At 47.8% G+C, this 19,155-nt stretch overlaps 1 long non-coding RNA gene across 2 annotated transcripts in view; it reads left to right on the forward strand.

Moving 5' to 3' along the window:
- The first annotated feature begins 2,116 nt into the window (after positions 1-2,116).
- The window catches only part of LOC142467334 (uncharacterized), a 124,138-nt gene continuing 107,099 nt past the window's right edge, over positions 2,117-19,155 (forward strand). For both annotated transcript variants that reach the window (XR_012788368.1, XR_012788367.1), the window contains exon 1: positions 2,117-2,304. This is a non-coding gene — a long non-coding RNA (uncharacterized LOC142467334). The remainder of the gene's footprint in view (positions 2,305-19,155) is intronic.

Below are 19,155 nucleotides of genomic sequence, written 5' to 3' on the forward strand. Positions count from 1 at the left end.
ATAACACAACATATCCCATTATAATGCAGCATATCACACGTCTGGTGCTGCAAATGTGTTGAGCGTGATAATAAGCCAATGTTACTGCTCCTGTTATTGTGAAGTAAGACACTGAATTTGTGGATTGCCACTGGCGGCTCCATTGAATGAAATAGCAAATTGCACAAGAACGCTCCACCGGCAACGCATTATCGTGCAATAAAGGGTTAAATGGCGTTGGCTACAAAGTGATAGGTAGGGGGTAAATTCCAATTTATACCAGGGGTCACTATTAGACCCATCCTTATCATAACATTGTCCATCTCAATCCCGATCTAAGAACATTGATTTGTTTCTGGAAGGCTCGTAATTAGTTAGTTAAGTAAAAAGACATCAGCTAAAGTTACTCACATTTGTAGCTTTATTTTACGAGTGCTTTGCATTTTGAGATAATAGAGCAGGAAGTAGATTGCAGCTTTTAAGCTTGTATCATAATTCTAGTTAAATGTTAAAATGTTTCTTTTTGTGGTTTCCTTGAATTTAGTTTAGTTTAATCTTACACTTTGGGGTTCATTGAATTATGGATAAGGTGCCTACTGTTAATCCCCAAATAGCCCATGCTTGGAATTATGATACAATATTACAGTAAGTAGACATTTTTATCCATACGGTATAATGGGACCACAGTTTGGAAGTAATGTGAGTCAACAGATAGTTCAGCAATTTGGGCTAAATCCAATAGGATTCATTATGGAATGAGACAGCCCATAGCATAAGCATCTCCTAGAGTTTATAAACAATCTTCTGCCAATCAAGGTCATCCCTCATATCCTCACTCTTATCTTTCTCTTGTTTGGTTCCCACATTGTACGCTGGCACATGGCCACCTGAGACCTTAATTGAGATGTAGCATCTGACATTGTCCTAAAGTAGATGAGCTGGTGTAGCTAACCGGCTGACAGCGATAGATACGCTAATGGGCTGCCCAAGGGCTCAACAACATGATCATCCCGTTTAACCTTGGGAATTATGCTTTTATGCATTACAGATTGTTTACAGGGCAGCCTTACAATATCAACATTGGGTTGTGATGGATAAAGCACTCAATGCCACCAGTCACATACTGTAGTACCATGAGAACACACAGGCAGTCACCCTACAAACACACATCGATACTGTAACATTCTCAAAGAATGGATTCTGTGACACCTGTACACACTATGCTTTCTGAGTATGCATATCTGGTATTTAGGGTCTGTGTGGGGTATACTGTACCTACATTGAGCCGTGGGTGGAAATTTCCAAGTACCGCAGATGATAATTTTGTACAATAAGTGTCATTGTTATGGGACAACTCATTTATTACATCAGGATGGTTACCTTGCTGTGTTGCCTCATTACTAGCAGGACATTCAGCCCCGCCAAGCATTCCGAACGTATACTAATTCTAATATAAGAATGTTGAGGGCCTCCCTTTATCGTAGCAAATGTCCCATTGGATTTTCCATCTAGCTATGCAAACATTAGTGAATACTTTCATTGTAGGTGAGACCTTTTATTATTTGGGCTGACAGGATATATTTCTAAGACGAGGTCTCTAGCGCAATGAGCTCTTCCTTGGTCCAGCAATATTACCATGGCTATACCAATCTAACACCTAATTATAACTAATAACCCTTCCCTGCTCTGGAATAAGGAGACAGGAAATACAATATTCACATGTTTCTATTAAATCTGTCAATTACAGATATTGCTATACAAAATAGCCTGCATCCATGTGTTGTTTGCAGATATAGTAAAGGGGCTGGGAATTTTAGGCGGTTTCAAAGAAGTGAATTTAAAGAGCAGGCAGGGGATTTAATGAGCTTAAAAAAGAGCAAAAAAACACAGCCAACAAATGCTAATTAACCCTCTCAGCTCGTGATGGACTTGCAATGCGTTTCAATACAAATGACCGTCAAGCAAGAATAAGTTCAGCAGAATAATACATCGTCTGTTGAAAAGCTCAAATAATATTTCTCAGATTGCCCTAAATACGCTCGGACGTCAACCATATACAGATCCTACCACTTGCTGGCTGTGGGGAAAAGACTCGGCAAGGGTTACTGTACAAGTTCAAGTGGTGGGAGGGCTTGGAAGGAGAAAACAGTTACATGGAGCATCCCCTCATTAGCTCTCTGGCACCAGTGAGTCTGGCCAGTGATGGCTCTGTACTTTTACATGGGAAGTCTGAGAAGTACAAAGTTCCCAGGTCCCCCTCCTGCCCAGACATAAACTGAAATCTTGGGGGATGTTGCGCTAGACTTTGACGCCTCCTCAATCATGGTAAGTCGGACCGTTTTATATCAGTAGTTGCCTCGATTATTATTTTTTTATTTCCATTTCGTGTCTCTTTGGCACTATTTAGATTAGATTGTAAGCTCCTCGGGGCAGGGACACCTCTTCCTTAATGTTACTTTTATGTCTGAAGCACTTATTCCCATGGTCTGTTATTTATATCATTTGCTATTTATATGATTTACTGCCGTGAAGCGCTGTGTACATTAATGGCGCTATATAAATAAGACATACAATACAATTTGCATAAGCAATGTGGCTGCGTCAATGCAAGTACATCATGTGCAATCCGTCTGGTTAAAAGATTGCGCAGAAACAACTTTGTGACAGCGGGAGGAAAAAAAATGAAATGAATGAGAAAATATGTTTTTTTATACCATACATTTTAGACAATGCCTAAAAGATAGAAATTTGTATGAACGTAATTATTGGAGCGGTGACGGATTAATGCGCATTCTACGCCAGTAACAATACCAGTCTTGGAACTAGCCATGCAATTAATCTTTTATTAACATACATGTGCTATTATGTGTTATAGGACAAGGGCTTTTTTTTTTAGAAGCGGTCCTTTTTTGCACTTTCTGCCCTAGATTTGTAGTCGGGATTGTCTAGTAAATACTTTGAAACTTTTGCTTCAGTTTTTTCTCCCAAAGAAAGAAAAGCGGCCTGATTTATCTTTTTTTTTTTTTTTTTTTTTTTAAGAAAGAGAGAATAAAGGGGGTTGTATAATAAGGCAAAATAGGTACAATATTAGGGCATTTAAATGGTCACAGATGTACCCCCCAAAAAAGTCTATTGTGCGAAATGCTTTCTTTGAGAAATTTGCGGCAATTCTTTTTGCGTTTTGTTTTGATGCAGTATTGCAGCCGGGAGAATTTAGGAAATAACACCCAGAGGGGTCAATTATTAATATCTCCTGGCTGCAAAAGAGGGGCTACAATCTGTGCCAGAATTATTCAAACATTTCCATTGAAACCAATGGGGTTTTCGTGTTTGATACTGTATATCTGGAGCAGTGTTATTGCCCCGATGTTGCATATAATACATTAGATGTGATATGGCGCCTTCATAGGGAGATTCTACACCCCACATTGACAGAGGAATGAAAGCGTACCTCCAGTGTTGGAGAGTCGGCAGTATGGTGACCGTAGGCCCTTCTTCAATAGGCTCTGGATCCACTTCCCAGTGCTGGAAGAGATATCAGCTCTATTCAATTGATTGGGGACTAAAATATTCTCCAATGGAGAAGCGGTTTCACAGCTGATTGAATAGGAGTTTATATTGTATGTTGAGAAGAAAAAGCACAATAATGCAAAGTGCTCTTAACAACACTCAGACTTCAATCTGTTTGTATTTTTGGTGTCCTGTGTCCTTTCATTTTTTTTTTAAATCCAACCCATTACCCCTTACACGATCATCCGGTCGCCTATAGCTCATTAAACAGCCTCTCTACTCCTCCCTGTCCCTGGGCCTCCCTAACCTACAATCCAGGTCACTGCACGGCACACCGTGTTACCTGACATTGACTTCGTGTGGGATTGTGGTGCCCTAATAACCCGCTTTACAAGTTGGCGAATCTCTAGCATAGTTGCAGAGGAGATGGGCGTAGTAAGATAGACTATATTATCAACCAAGGAGGACAACCGACCATTGCGATCAGAGGAAATGGGCCCCCAAATTGCTGAATCCAACCCGGAATGAATGTATAATATTTTTAAGGGCCTCAAACCTGAGAATTTTCTAACATTTGTTTTGTAAATGAGTCTTGACCACCGCAGATTTGAAAAGAAGCCCCCCAAATATCTTGTGCGGAAAGCAGCACGGCGTAGGTCATAATATACTGTATGTTGTTACTCTTCGACTTTAACCCTTAAAAGTAACTAGACATACCCCAATGTATAAAACAGCGATGGAAACGGTAGGGAAGGTGTTGCATAGCTGGTTGTTTTCACATGATTGTATTGTATCCCCAATATGAAATCCGCTCGTTTCCTGTACTGCTAACACTTTATATTCTGATTATTTTCTCTTCTTCTTTGTTTTCCCTTCATTCTATTTTACTTTTACCTTGTGCCTTCGGGATTCATCAATGACCTTTGGGTTGTGCTCAACTGTGATCTCCTGTCTGCTCGAATAACCGTGTGTTTGCATTGCTGTTGTCGGGAAACATGACTTAAGCATGTGCCCTAGATTTCTCTCATCTTCATCCATCACAACCTCTCTCTCTTCTCTCTCTCTCTCTTTCATTTTCCGCTTCCCCCTCTCTTCTTTCTGCAAACCAGTTTCCCAAACACAACTTCACTTGCTCTATTAGTAAGCTGATCAACTGTTGGGCAGTACTGTGTTTCCGTACGTTATGTGGCTGGTAGACGTATGGGAAATTAATATTATCTGAGCTACTGTATGTGTAACAGAGACTAAGCCAGTGTAAAAATATAATAATAATGTCATTGTCCTTTTCTTCGTATCTTCTTTAGAAGATGACTTGCAGAATTATGTTGCCAAAAGCAGTTGCCAATAGAATAGATATCATTCCCAGCCATACTATACCACGCTATATTAACCATACATTTAACATCATTGATGTTACTGTACATTTGGCTCAGTTATTACTTGGTTCGTACACCTCTTGGGAAAATAATTTCACGCGAGCTTGCCTACATCTACAGACTTAGGGTCACTTTTAGTTCAGATAACTTTTCCTCAATGCGGTGACCTTGTAGAGTAGCTGTATTGGAGCACACAGGGGAGTACATTAGTCGGCTTTGTGTGATACACAAAACGTTTGCCCACATTCCCGCTTTCTGTCAATGTTGGACATTCACGGCTGGAAAAAAAAAGTCACAAAAGTTAGCAACTTTGCAAAACAAAAAAGGGGGATATCTTAGTCAGGGAGCAATTTTAGCAATCTTACAGAGATTTTTTTTTCAATTGCCGTCCGACATCCAAATAGCCAACTGCTCTGCCAATCAGGGTCGCCAACAGAAATCATGGGGCCCAGGACAAATGAAAGGAGCAGGCCCCCCTCCACAACCCCCACAATACATATAAAAATACACCCCCCCCAATACATATAAAAATATACCCCAAACGCCACCAAATACATATAAAAAAATAAACCCCCACCACCCAATACATATAAAAATATAGCTCAACCCCCTCAATACATATACAAATTCACCCCCCCCCCCCCCCCACCAAAATACATATATAAAATACACTTCCAATACAAATAAAAATCAGACTTACCTTGTGGATTGTCGCAGGTCAGGCCCGGTGGCTGTGGGGTAGGGGGGGTGGCTGCGGGAGGGCCGGAGGCTGCAGGGGGGGAGGGCGGTGGCTGTGAGATGGGCGGTGGGCCAGTGGCTTAGGGAGGGCCGGTGGCTGTGAAGGGGGGGCATTGCTACGGGGGGGCTGTGGCTGCGGGATGGGCGGTGGGCCGGTGGCTTAGGGAGGGCCAGTGGCTGTGAAGGGGGGCCGTTGCTATGTGGGGGCCGTTGCTAGAGGGGGGCTGTGGCTGCGGGATGGGTGGTGGGCCAGTGGCATATGGAGGGCCGGTAGGCCGGTGGCTGCTGCTGGGGGGGGGGGAGGTGGCTCCTACTTGGGGGGTCGGTGGCTGTGGCTGCTACTGTGGGGGGGGGCGGTGGCTGCTACTAGGGGGGTCGATGGCTGTGGCTGCTACTGGGGGGGCACTGGCTGCTAATGGGGGGGTGCCGGTGGCTGCTACTGGTGGGGCGTGCTGCAGGAGGGCCGGTAGCTGCAAAGGGGGTGCCGTTGCAATGTGGATGGGGGGGAGGGCGCTAGGCCCGTGGCCACAGGATGGCTTGGGGGGGAGCTAGGTTTGCCAGGTGGCATGTCCAAAAATACTGGACAATGCTAAAAAAAAATGCGAGACCCTCCCAACACAGTACATATAAAAAAATACCCCCAAATACATATAAAAAGTACTCAATCCCTCAATACATATACAAAAATACCCCACTCCCCCCCAGTACATATACAAAAATACCCCACTCCCCCCAGTACATATACAAATATACCCCACTCCCAAATAATACATATACAAATATACCCCACTCCCCCACAATACATATACAAATATACCCCATCCCACCCCCAATACATCTAAAAAAAATACCCAAAGCCCCCCCCAATCTACTATATATTTCTGAAAGCACAGTATGTCTGCGTCCCTAGCGGCAATCTCATTGGTCCCTTGGCCTGCCCGCCCCCGCACCTCTCATTGGCCTGAGGCAGAGTGACGGGCAAAAAAACACACACACACACACACACACACACACACACACACACACACACACACACACCTTACACCCCCCCCCCTCACACACACACACACACACACACCCCTCACACACACACACACACACACCCTCACTCTCCCCCATCAGTTGGACCGCAGCTCACCTTCCACACCCCCCCCTCTCCCCCTCCTCTCCCGGTGCCCCTCACTCTCTCCCCCCACCTCACCCAAATCCCCACGCTCCGCAACATCCTCAGCCGCACCATCACCCTCACCGTGCACCGCGGCCCTCCTGCTCAGCAGCAAACTCCAGGCTCCTCCCCCCTCGCGGCGCGGGCCGGGCCTCCTGCTCTCCCCCTCACGTGCGCCGCTACCGGAGAGGGGAAGCGCGGGCCGGGCCTCCTGCTCTCCCCCTCACGTGCGCCGCTACCGGAGAGGGGAAGCGCGGCGCGGGACTCCCCCTCATGTGCGCCGCTACCGGAGATGGGAAGCGCGGCGCGGGACTCCCCCTCACGTGCGTCGGCTCCCGGACGGAGGGGAAGCGCGGCGCGAGACTCCCCCTCACGTGCGCCGGCTCCCGGACGGAAGGGAAGCGCGGCGCGGGTCTCCTGCCACTCTTTCCCCCCCCCCAGCTTCCCGAACTCACCTCCTGCCCCAGCCAGATGCCACGGGGTCAAGGTAAGTCACCCACCGTCTCCCACCCACGCACTGTCACCCAGTCACCCACCCAGTCACCCACACACCCACCCAGTCACTTTCACCCAGTCACCCACCCACTCACTCAGTCACCCACTCAGTCACCCACCCACTCAGTCACCCACCCAGTCACCCACCCAGTCACTTTCACCCAGTCACCCACCCACTTATTCAGTCACCCACCCACCCACTCAGTCACCCACCCACTCAGTAACCCACCCACCCACTCACTTAGTCACCCAAAAACTCACTTAGTCAAGTCAAGTCACCCACCCACCCAGTCAAGTCACCCACCCAGTCAAGTCAAGGTCAAGTCACCCACCCACCCACCAATGACCAAGTCACCCACCCAGTCAAGTCACCCACCCACCCAGTCAAGTCACCCACCCACCCAGTCAAGTCACCCACCCAGTCACCCACCCACCCAGTCACCCACCCAGTCACCCACCCACCCAGTCAACCCAGTCACCCACCCAGTCAACCCAGTCACCCACCCACCCACACACCCAGTCAACACACACCCACCCAGTCACTTACCCACCCACCCACACACCCACCCAGTCACTTTCACCCAGTCACCCACCCACTCAGTCACCCACCCACCCAGTTACTCACCCACCCACTCAGTCAACTCAGTCACCCACCCAGTCACCCACCCACTCAGTCACCCACCCAGTCACTCAGTCACCCACCCAGTCACTCAGTCACCCACATAGTCACTCAGTCACCCACCCAGTCACTCAGTCACCCACCCAGTCACTCAGTCACCCACCCAGTCACTCAGTCACCCACCCAGTCACTCAGTCACCCACCCATTCAGTCAGTCACCCAGTCACCCACCCATTCAGTCAGTCAGTCAGTCACCCACTCACCCACCCACTCACCCAGTCAGTCACCCACTCACCCACCCAGTCAGTCACCCACTCACCCACCCAGTCAGTCACCCACTCACCCACTCACCCACCCAGTCAGTCACCCACTCACCCACCCAGTCAGTCACCCACTCACCCACCCAGCCAGTCACCCACTCACCCACCCAGTCAGTCACCCACTCACCCACCCAGTCAGTCACCCAGTCACCCAGTCACCCACCCAGTCAGTCACCCACTCACCCACCCAGTCAGTCACCCACTCACCCACCCAGTCAGTCTCCCACTTACCCACCCAGTCAGTCTCCCACTCACCCACCCAGTCAGTCTCCCACTCACCCACCCAGTCAGTCTCCCACTCACCCACCCAGTCAGTCTCCCACCCAGTCAGTCTCCCACCCAGTCAGTCTCCCACCCAGTCAGTCTCCCACCCAGTCAGTCTCCCACCCAGTCAGTCTCCCACCCACTCTCCCACTCAGTCTCCCACTCACCCACCCATTCAGTTTCCCACTCACCCACCCATTCAGTTTCCCACTCACCCACCCATTCAGTTTCCCACTCACCCACCCATTCAGTTTCCCACTCACCCACCCATTCAGTCTCCCACTCACCCACCCATTCAGTTTCCCACTCATCCACCCATTCAGTTTCCCACTCATCCACCCATTCAGTTTCCCACTCACCCACCCATTCAGTCTCCCACTCACCCACCCATTCAGTCTCCCACTCACCCACCCATTCAGTCTCACACTCACCCACCCATTCAGTCTCACACACCCACCCATTCAGTCTCACACTCACCCACCCAGTCTCACCCAAAACCACCCACCCAGTCACTGACCCCACCCACCCACTCACCGACCCCACCTACCCACTCACTGACCCACCCAGTCACCGACCCCAGTCACTGACCCACCCAGTCACCGACCCTGAAAAAGTCACCCAGTCACCGACCCACCCACCGACCCAAAGTCACTCACCCACCCAAAGTCACCCACCCACCCAAAGTCACCCACCCACCAACCCAGTCACCCACCCACCAACCCAGTCACCCACCCACCAACCCAAAGTCACCCACCCACCGACCCAAAGTCACCCACCCACCGACCCAACTCACCCACCCAACCACCGACCCAAAGTCACCCACCCACCGACCCAAAGTCACCCACCCACCCACCGACCCAAAGTCACCCACCCACCAACCCAAAGTCACCCACCCACCCACCCAAAGTCACCCACCCACCGACCCAAAGTCACCCACACACCGACCCAAAGTCACCCACCCACCGACCCAAAGTCAAACCGACCCAAAGTCACCCACCCAGTCACCGACCCAAAGTCACCCACTCAGTCACCAACCCACCCACCCACTCAGTCAAGTGTCACCCACCCACCCACACAGTCACCCACACACTCAGTCAACTCAGTCACCCACCTAGCTGTCAAGGGGGGGGGGAAGCCTAACCCTGTCGTACGCCCCCCCCCCCCCAAAATTACATCCCGGGCAACGCCGGGTCTCTCAGCTAGTACATATATAAAATACCCCAACCCCCCAACATCAAACACAGAGATAAAGAACCCCTATATTGGGAGCACTCAGCGACTAATGATACTGATGTATATAGTCCAAAATTAGAACCTGATAGAGATACTAATAATTATAATGTGTGTTATGAAATTAAGTTAAAAACAATTTTATTGGGGGAAATCCTCAATTAAAATATACGGTCCTCAATACATAAATCCTATGTTAGCGGCGAATTAAAAATAAGGTGGAGGTGGGGTGAACCAAAAAGGGAGTATATGTTCCAATTAAGTTCTAGGCTAACTCTACACCCTCTAACAGGGCAGGTAAGTATATGCAATGATATATGGTTTCTAAATATTAGATACACTGTGTAACACTGACATGTAAAAGAGATACAATAATGCCAATAGGGTTACTCCAAACAATGTCACAATAATTAAGCTGTTTAAATCCAGTGCTGCGAGTCCGACAGGTTGGCAGGTATGTGATATCTGCCAAGATGTTTTTTGACAACGACTTGTGCCCGGAGCCCTCACTAAACAACCAATAGCTTGGATAATCACAGAATGTAAAATACACATGCAAATATGGTAGTTAACTCCCGTAAAGAGTACAAATATACCCCACTCCCCCCCAGTACATATACAAAAATACCCCACTCCCCCCCCAGTACATATACAAAAATACCCCACTCCCCCCAAGTATATATACAAATATACCCCACTCCCAAACAATACATATACAAATATACCCCACTCCCCCACAATACATATACAAATATACCCCACCCCACCCCCAATACCTCTAAAAAATACCCCAACAACCCCAATACATCTAAAAAAAATACCCCAACATCCCAATACATATAAAAATCAGGCTTACCTTGGGGATGATCTCAGGTCAAGTTGGTAGCTGTAGGGGAGGTGGTGTGCTGGTGGTTGCTGGGACTGGCGGTGCTGCGGGGGGAGCCCAGTGACTGCGGGGGCTTGCGGTGCTTTGGGAGGTGGTGTGCTGGTGGCTGCGGGGACTGGTAGTGCTGCGGGGGGGGCCCGGTGGCTGCTGTTGCTTGCGGTGCTGTGGGGGGGTGACGGTGCTGCAGGGGCTGGTGGTGCTGCAGGGGGGCAGCGCTGCTGCAGGGGCCGGTGGCTGGCGGTGGCTGGCGGTGGCGGGGGGTCTGGCGGATGGTGGGACTGCGGTGGGGCCCGATGGCTTCCGGTACTGTGGGGGGTGGATGGGTGGCGGTGCTGCAGGGGGGGAAGTTGGCGGGACTGCGGGGGGCCCGGCGGGTGGCGGGACTGCGGGGGGGCCTGGTGGCTGGTGGTGCTGCGAGGGGGGTTTGCTGCGGGGGGATGGCGGGACTGCGGGGGGCCCGGTGGGTGGCGGGACTGTGTGGGGGCCCTGTGGCTGCGGGTGCTGTCGTTGCTGCGAGGGGTGGTGGTGCTGCGGGGGGTGGCGGTGCTGTCGGGGCACGGCGGCAGGTCACAGCAGTTGCCGCCGGCCAAGCTGCAGGCACCTACTGTCTGTCTCATGCTGCTGCTCACGTGTGCACTGGGCCTCCTTCTCATGCTGGCGCACCAGAAACTTAGCCCAGCTGACTTCTGGCACTGCCGTCAGAGAGACCCGGCACCGGGTGCAGCGTTTTTTTTTATTATTAACTGGCCCGGCCGCGCAGGTGGCCCTGACTCACGGGGCCCGGGACGCCAACACTGGCCGCCCCTCCCTGTTGGCGGCCCTGCTGTCAATGAAATAGCAGGCGATCAACATGTAATATGGATAGAGTTACTCATGCCGGTGGATACAAAATAATTGACATAATTTTACCTCCTCTAATTATTAAATGAACTTCCATTCATATGAACCAGTTCTGATTTAATCGGAGGATCCAATAGCAAACGTTTCCCGTGTGAGCACATTCACAGATCTCAGACAGGTCCGCAACCCTGCCCTTCCCCCATTATCTCAATGCTTCCGCTGCAGCCAGGGCTTCTGGGTAATGACATGCAAATGAGCACTCACAGTGTGTCGCACTCTTTACTTGTCCATTTTAACACGGTACCCATCATGTGCTATGCAAACTGTAAAAAGTAGAAGATTGATACAAAGTAAAACAAAAAGGGGAACTTTATGTATCACGGCAAACGTGGGTGCAATTCTGCACCAGGAAACTGCAACTGATCTATCAAAGAAAGAAATACAAGGAATATATTTGTTTTCTTTGATACACCTGGGACAATCCATTTGCCACGGAAATCTTCCGCTTTTCCCTTGATACATATTGTTAAAGTCTCCCGACGGCAACCGGGGCAGATCCTCGTTTGAAATAACTGCACCAGTTTTATCAAAGGAAAAACTCAAATTGCTTTCAATAAAATCCCCTTCCTAAGATCAATCTGGTGCTACTGTATTTTGTGCAATGGTTTCACTTCAGTTTTGCAGCCAACAGACTTTAGGAAATATATCACATAGCGTTCACACTGGATTCAACACATTGATCATTTACGTACTGTATTGCTAGAAAGGTGCCGTGAAAAGTACTCTACTTCTAAATAAACCATGGCAGGTAAATGTAACAACGTGACAGTCATAAGTCAAAAGACAGAAATGCCCAATGTTACATCCAATGTGATAAAAAACATAGTAAAATACTTCAATATTTTCATAAGGGTCATTTAGTTAAACCTTTTGGCGAAAGCATTATAAGCCTTCAAGCCACGTCACGGCATGCCCAGTAAGCAGGTCCTAACACTACCTGTGAAAATTCTCATTTACCTCTGCTGGAGGGAGAATAACCTCAGTGGTCTGTCCACACAGGAACAGGGAAAAAACCTGCTGCTTATGTCATATGAGTCAGCCTTGTATTTACCTAAATTAAAATTCCAAGATTTGATGGCTTGGAAAACCCCACTGTGACATTACAATTCTTAACGTGCAAATCTATTAAAAATTCGGACAATATTTTCTTATTGGCTGTGTCACATAATGTATGGTGCTTTTTAAATGAAACAAGGGCAGAAAGATCCTCTTATGTAAAAAAAAAAACAAACCTTTGAGAACTGTCATCCTTGGGTACGTGTAGTTATGTGTTCCAGTCATTTTGCGTTTCTTCGGTTTTAACTATAACTCCAACCTCGTTCCCCTGAGCTGTTTTTGTGTATCTGGAAGATATTCAGATGAGCTGACATGCCAAGAGTTTTGCTAATTTAACCTTAGTGTACTTACATAGATTATGCTCTTTACAATGCATCCTACTTTATAATAATAATAGAATGTTCTTGTATAGCGCTGCTAGTTGTACGTAGCGCTTTACAGAGACATTTTGCAGGCACGGGTGGAGCTTACAATCTATATGTTTCAGTGCCTGAGGCACAGGAGATAAAGTGACTTGCACAAGGTCACAAGGAGCTGACTCGTGGAATTGAACCAGGTTCCCCTGCTTCAAACTCAGTGCCAGTCAGTACTCACTTTACTCACTGAGCCGCTCCTTCTTTAACTTTAAACTTCTTTAAACATTGTTGTGCTACTGCGTTCCTGTATGAGACCAACTTTTCATTATTTAGCCTTGTATAGTATATATGGCTGTTGTGTACCTAAGGAAATAAGGGTGCTTGAAGTTTGCCATTATTGAAGTGTGAATTGCTGTGGTCCATGTGTACTGTGAAGTAAGACCTGTGCTGAACATCGGTATTTACCCAGCATTTTTTAAGACAAAGGGGTCGATACTCGAAGCTCCGTTCAATCTGGGCTACTAATGTGACGTTACCTAAATAAGTGACGCCCGTTATTTTTCCTCTGTTTAAGGGGTAGCCTCAAAGCTAAGAATAACGGTCGTTCGGCAAACCGGCATCGTTACGTTTTACGGGGATTTCCGTCATGCAGAGATGTGGTAAACAATACATTGCGCATGCGCACTGGCACAACTCTCAAGTCCGTTCTAATTAACGCACATGCGTTACTGACGCGTTACACGTGTGGGTTACCTAAAGATAACGCCCATGAGCATGTCAAAATGTAAATAAATGCACAGGACACTGTAAAGTGACAGCCATATCACCTACACCTTTTCTAATGAACCATATGAGTAGCTCCGTGGCTGATACAGCTCAACCCCCTTATAACGCTGTGCTTGGGGTCCAAAGAATCACACCGCGTTATAAGCGGATCGCGTTAGAAATAATGTACAATTGTATGCATTGTACAATAAAGTATTTAAGATACCAATTATCGTGTTGTAAAGTATTAATAAATACGAAAATTGGGAGCCACGCTTGCATCGCGTTATAAGCGGATTCGCGTTGTAACGGATCACGTTATAACAGGGTTGAGCTGTACTATTCACCTCAGACATAAACCTTGGCCCCCTGCAGACGCACTTACCAGAACGCCCTCCTACTGTCTGAACATTTTCCCTACTTACCAATTAGATTGTCAGCTCTTCGGGGCAGAGACTACTTTTCCTTTTGTTACTTTTATGTCTCAAGCGCTTATTCCCAATATTATGTCGCACTGTATTAATACTACCGCGACGCGCTATGTACATAGATTACGCTATATAAATAAAGATATACATACATACTGTACACACAGTACAAACAAGTGTCAAGATCGCTGAGCAGGCATCTACCTCTGTGGGTGTTACTGCTGCTCCTGTGCCTGGTGCTGCCGGAATAAGAAGCCTGCGATTTACAGGGGAGAAACTTGGAATTCTCATCAGTGGAGTGGTGGGCAACTTGCTTGGTGCACTATGCGCATGCACAAGCACAACCGAGAAGCAGAGTATTTGGGGCAGGATCCTTACCCGAATCAATGCCCTGGGCAACACTGTCTCATCAGTGGACATGCTTAAAAAGCGCTGGGCAGATAGCTAGCGCAAGCTGGCTGACCATGCCTCCCACACCAGGAAATAGGGGGGCACCCGCTCCGCTGAACCTGACTGCTATTGATCAGTGGCTGATGGAGGTCATGTCCACCTCCCAGGTACTGGGACTTCCTGGCCTGGTCGACACTGGTAAGTGACAGTACATATATCACACAATATATATCAATCTCATGTCAATTCACACACAACTTTGAAGCTCAGAACAAAGGTTATTGTATAATTTTAGTATAGGAGAAGGTATAGATGGCACACCACTGCTTTAAACAAATTAAACGAAAAATTTACTTTTGGTGCTTACCTCCTGTTGATCCCGGCATCCCAAAGCTGGATCCTATGTAACAGTAACAAGCAAATAAATAGAAGGAGCACACAAAAGGTTTTGATTGTGTCAAAAGACTTCCAAGTGTATTAGTACAACAGAGTCAGTACAGGTAACGTTTCTGGACAACAGGTCCCTTCCTCAGACCAAACACCTGTTCTATTTTTTTTATTGTATAATTTGCAGTACAATCACATACAGGTGTTGAGTATTTCACTAAATAATGTAGGTGACATGTCTGCCCTCAGACGTTTAGCAAACACTAAAGGCCTTGCACATTGCAGTGAGGTAGCAATCATAACGTTTTCCTTTGCCTATTTGAAGACCATACAACTGCTCACTAATCACAATAACACTAGTTTACTCAACAGTTAGGGGGCCTATTCAGTAAACCTCAGTAAAATCAGTGCATTGGCGAGCGACTTTGCATTGTTTTACCGCACACTAAAACATGTAAAAGTATAAAGAAAATGTTTGTTGGGATATGCTATAAACCACCAAATATCTGTGAGATTGAGGAAGCTAAAATACTTTTGCAATTGGAGAAGGCATCAAAACTGGGTCATGTTTGCATAATGGGGGATTTTAATTATCCAGACATAGACTGGGGCAATGAGATTAGCATTACAACCAAAGGAAACAGGTTTTTGGGGGTGCTTTAAGACAATTATATGGCCCAAATTATTGAGGAACCAACCAGGAGAGGGGCAATACTGGATTTGGTAATATCAAACAATGTAGAAGTAATAACAAATATTCAAGTCCTGGAACATTTGGGTAACAGTGATCATAACATGGTCTCATTTGAAATAAATTATCAAAAAACAGATTACTTGGGTTCAACAAATACCTTAAACTTTAGAAAGGCAGATTTTAATCTACTTTAAACTGAGGTCTAATCTACAAGTAATACACTGGGATGATGTTTTTTGCAGGGAAAATTTTTAGAAGATAAATGGGCAGTCTTTAAAACATTGTTAGAAAAGCACACTTATCAGTGAATACCCTTGGATAATAAGTATAAAAGAAATAAGTCAAAACCAATGTGGCTAAATAAACAGGTAGGGGAGGAAATGGACAAGAAGAGGAAGGCGTTTAAATTCTTTAAGTCAGAAGGGACGGAGACATCGTATCAGAATTATAAGGAATGTAACAAAAATAACAAAAGGGCAATCAAATTAGCAAAAATGGATAAGGAAAAAAGAATTGCAAAAGAAAGTAAGGTCAACCCTAAAAAGTTCTTTAAGTACCTTAATAACAAAAAAATGAGAAAAGAAAATATAGGACCCTTTCAGTGTGAGATGAGTAGGCAGATTATTGGAGATAAGGAAAAAGCAGAGGTATTAAACAAATTCTTTGCCTCTGTGTTTACCAGGGAAGAATCAAGTTCAATAGTAGTGCCACAGGAGGAAGTCACAACCTCCAAATTAATGAACAATTGGTTAACTGAGGAAGAAGTTCATAAGCGGCTTGAAAAAATTAAAGTAAATAAGGCACCTGGCCCCGATGGCATACATCGAAGAGTTCTCAAGGAGTTAAGCTCAGAAATAGCCAAACCATTATATTTAATATTCAAGGACTCAATTTCCACAGGCTCAGTACCACAAGATTGGCGTAAAGCAGATGTGGTGCCTATATTTAAAAAGGGTGCTAGATCACAACCGGGGAATTACAGACCTGTAAGCCTGACTGAAATAGTAGGAAAACTACTTGAAGGTACAGGATAATATTCAGGAATACCTAATGGAAAACAAAATTATTAGTAATAGTCAGCATGGATTTATGAAGGATAGATCTTGCCAAACTAACCTTATTTGTTTCTTTGAGGAGGTAAGTAGGAATTTAGACCAGGGTAATGCAGTTGATGTGGTCTACTTAGATTTAGCAAAGGCTTTTGATACGGTTTCACACAAGAGGTTGGTGTACAAAATAAAGCAAATTGGACTCAGTAATAATATATGCACCTGGATTGAAAACTGGTTGAAGGACAGACAACAGAGGGTTGTCATAAATGGAACTTTTTCAGGTTGGGCTAAAGTCGTGAGTGACATACCTCAGGGATCAGTACTGGGACCCCTGCTTTTTAACTTGTTTATTAATGACCTTGAGTTTGGCATCGGGAGCAAAGTCTCCATCTTTGCTGATGATACTAAATTGTGTAAGGTAGTAGAATCAGAGCAGGATGTAATTTCAGAAGAACTTGGAGAGACTGGAAACGTGGGCAGGTAAATGGCAGATGAGGTTTAATACAGATAAATGTAAGGTTATGCATTTGGGATGCAAGAATAAAGAGGCGACTTACAAATTAAATGGGGATAAATTGGGGGAATCCTTGATGGAGAAGGATTTAGGAGTGCTTGTAGACAGCAGGCTTAGCAATAGTGCCCAAAGTCATGCAGTAGCTGCAAAGGCAAACAAGATCTTATCTTGCATCAAACGGGCAATGGATGGAAGGGAAGTTAACATAATTATGCCCCTTTACAAAGCATTAGTAAGACCACACCTTGAATATGGAGTACAATTTTGGGCACCAATCCTAAGAAAAGACATTATGGAACTAGAGAGAGTGCAGAGAAGAGCCACCAAATTAATAAAGGGGATGGACAATCTAACTTATGAGGAGAGGCTAGCTAAATTAGAAAAGAGGTGTCTAAGAGGGGATATGATAACCAGTGTTCGGCAAATCCGGTCGCACGCACAGGGCGACTGGATTTGACCCTGTGGCAACCTCTTCATGGCCGCTGAAGCAGCGCACGCAATTTTCCCTGCTCGCGCTATATGAGCCCATTATTTGCCTCCTTCTCCAGCTTGCCATGCCAACATGACGCTTGTGACATCATGACGTCACGCAGCATCAAGGCGCTGAGGAGGCAGCCTCTGCTGATGCTGGGGAGCACAAGACCGATTGGAGCCTGGCGCCAGCCCACCAGCATCTCCGGCCCGGCTGCCCACACCTTCCTCCAAACACGGCTCCCTGCACCTCCCTCCAAACCCGGCTGCCCGCACCTCCTTCCAAATCCGGCTGCCCGCACCTCCCTCCAAACCCGGCTGCCCGCACCTCCCTTCATACCCGGCTGCCCGCATCTCCCTCCAAACCCAGCTGCCCGCATCTCCCTCCAAACCCGGCTGCCCGCATCTCCCTCCAAACCCGGCTGCCCGCATCTCACTCCAAACCCGGCTGCCCACATCTCCCTCCAAACCCGGCTGCCCGCACCTCCCTCCGAACCCGGCTGCCCGCATCTCCCTCCAAACCCGGCTGCCCACATCTCACTCCAAACCCGGCTGCCCGCATCTCCTTCCAAACCCGGCTGCCCGCATCTCCCTCCAAACCCGGCTGCCCGCATCTCACTCCAAACCCAGCTGCCCGCACCTCCCTCCCACCTGGCTGCCCGCACCTCCCTCCCGTCTGGCTGCCTGCACCTCACTCCCGCCCGGCTGCCCACACCGGCTGTCCGACCTCCTGCACCTCCCACCCAGCTGCCCGACCCCCCGCCCGGCTGCCCGACCCCCCGCCCGACTGCCCAACCCCCCGCCCGGTTGCCCGACCCCCCGCCCAGCTGCCCGACCCCCAGCCCGGCTTCCCAGCTGGCCACCTGTGGAGGACAAGCAATCCCCAGATGAACTGCACAGGTGGACCCCTCCCTTCCAATGAATACCCACCCAGACCTCCACCCAGTGAGTAGTGTTGTCAGGTGGCTTCTCCAAAAATACTGGACACAATGGTGCAATGCAACAGGCACACCACTCTGATCCATGCTGTTTCTTCCTCTCATTGGCCCCACTCCCAGGCTCCTGACGACACCTCCTCCTAATTGGCTGCATTACTCAGCAGCTGCTAATCAGGATGGAGGAAGCTGTCCCGCCGCCTAGCAACAACTCTGCTCTCTCCCTTCTCAGGGAAATCCTGTGGCTCCCCCAAGCCAGGTCAGGTCACTATTTCTCTCCTTTCTCTCTCTTCCCACAATTATATCTCTCTCCCCTCTCTCCCCAGCATGTCCAAATCTCCTCTCCCCTCAGCATCTCTCTCTTCTTCCCCCAGAATCTCTCTTTCACCTTTCTCTCTCTCCCCCCCCCACATGTCTCTCTCTCCTCTCCCCCAGCGTGTCTTTTTCTCTCCCCTCCCCGCAGCAGCGTCTCTCACCCCCTTCCCCCCTAGTATGACTTTCCCCCCTGCATGTTTCTCTCCTCTCCCCCAGCATCTCTCCCCCCCCCACGTCTCTCCCCCCCCCCACGTCTCTCTCCCCCCCCCCCACGTCTCTCTCCCCCCCCCCCCACGTCTCTCTCCCCCCC

Source organism: Ascaphus truei, chromosome 1 (assembly GCF_040206685.1).
Source record: "Ascaphus truei isolate aAscTru1 chromosome 1, aAscTru1.hap1, whole genome shotgun sequence".
NCBI lineage: Eukaryota > Metazoa > Chordata > Amphibia > Anura > Ascaphidae > Ascaphus > Ascaphus truei.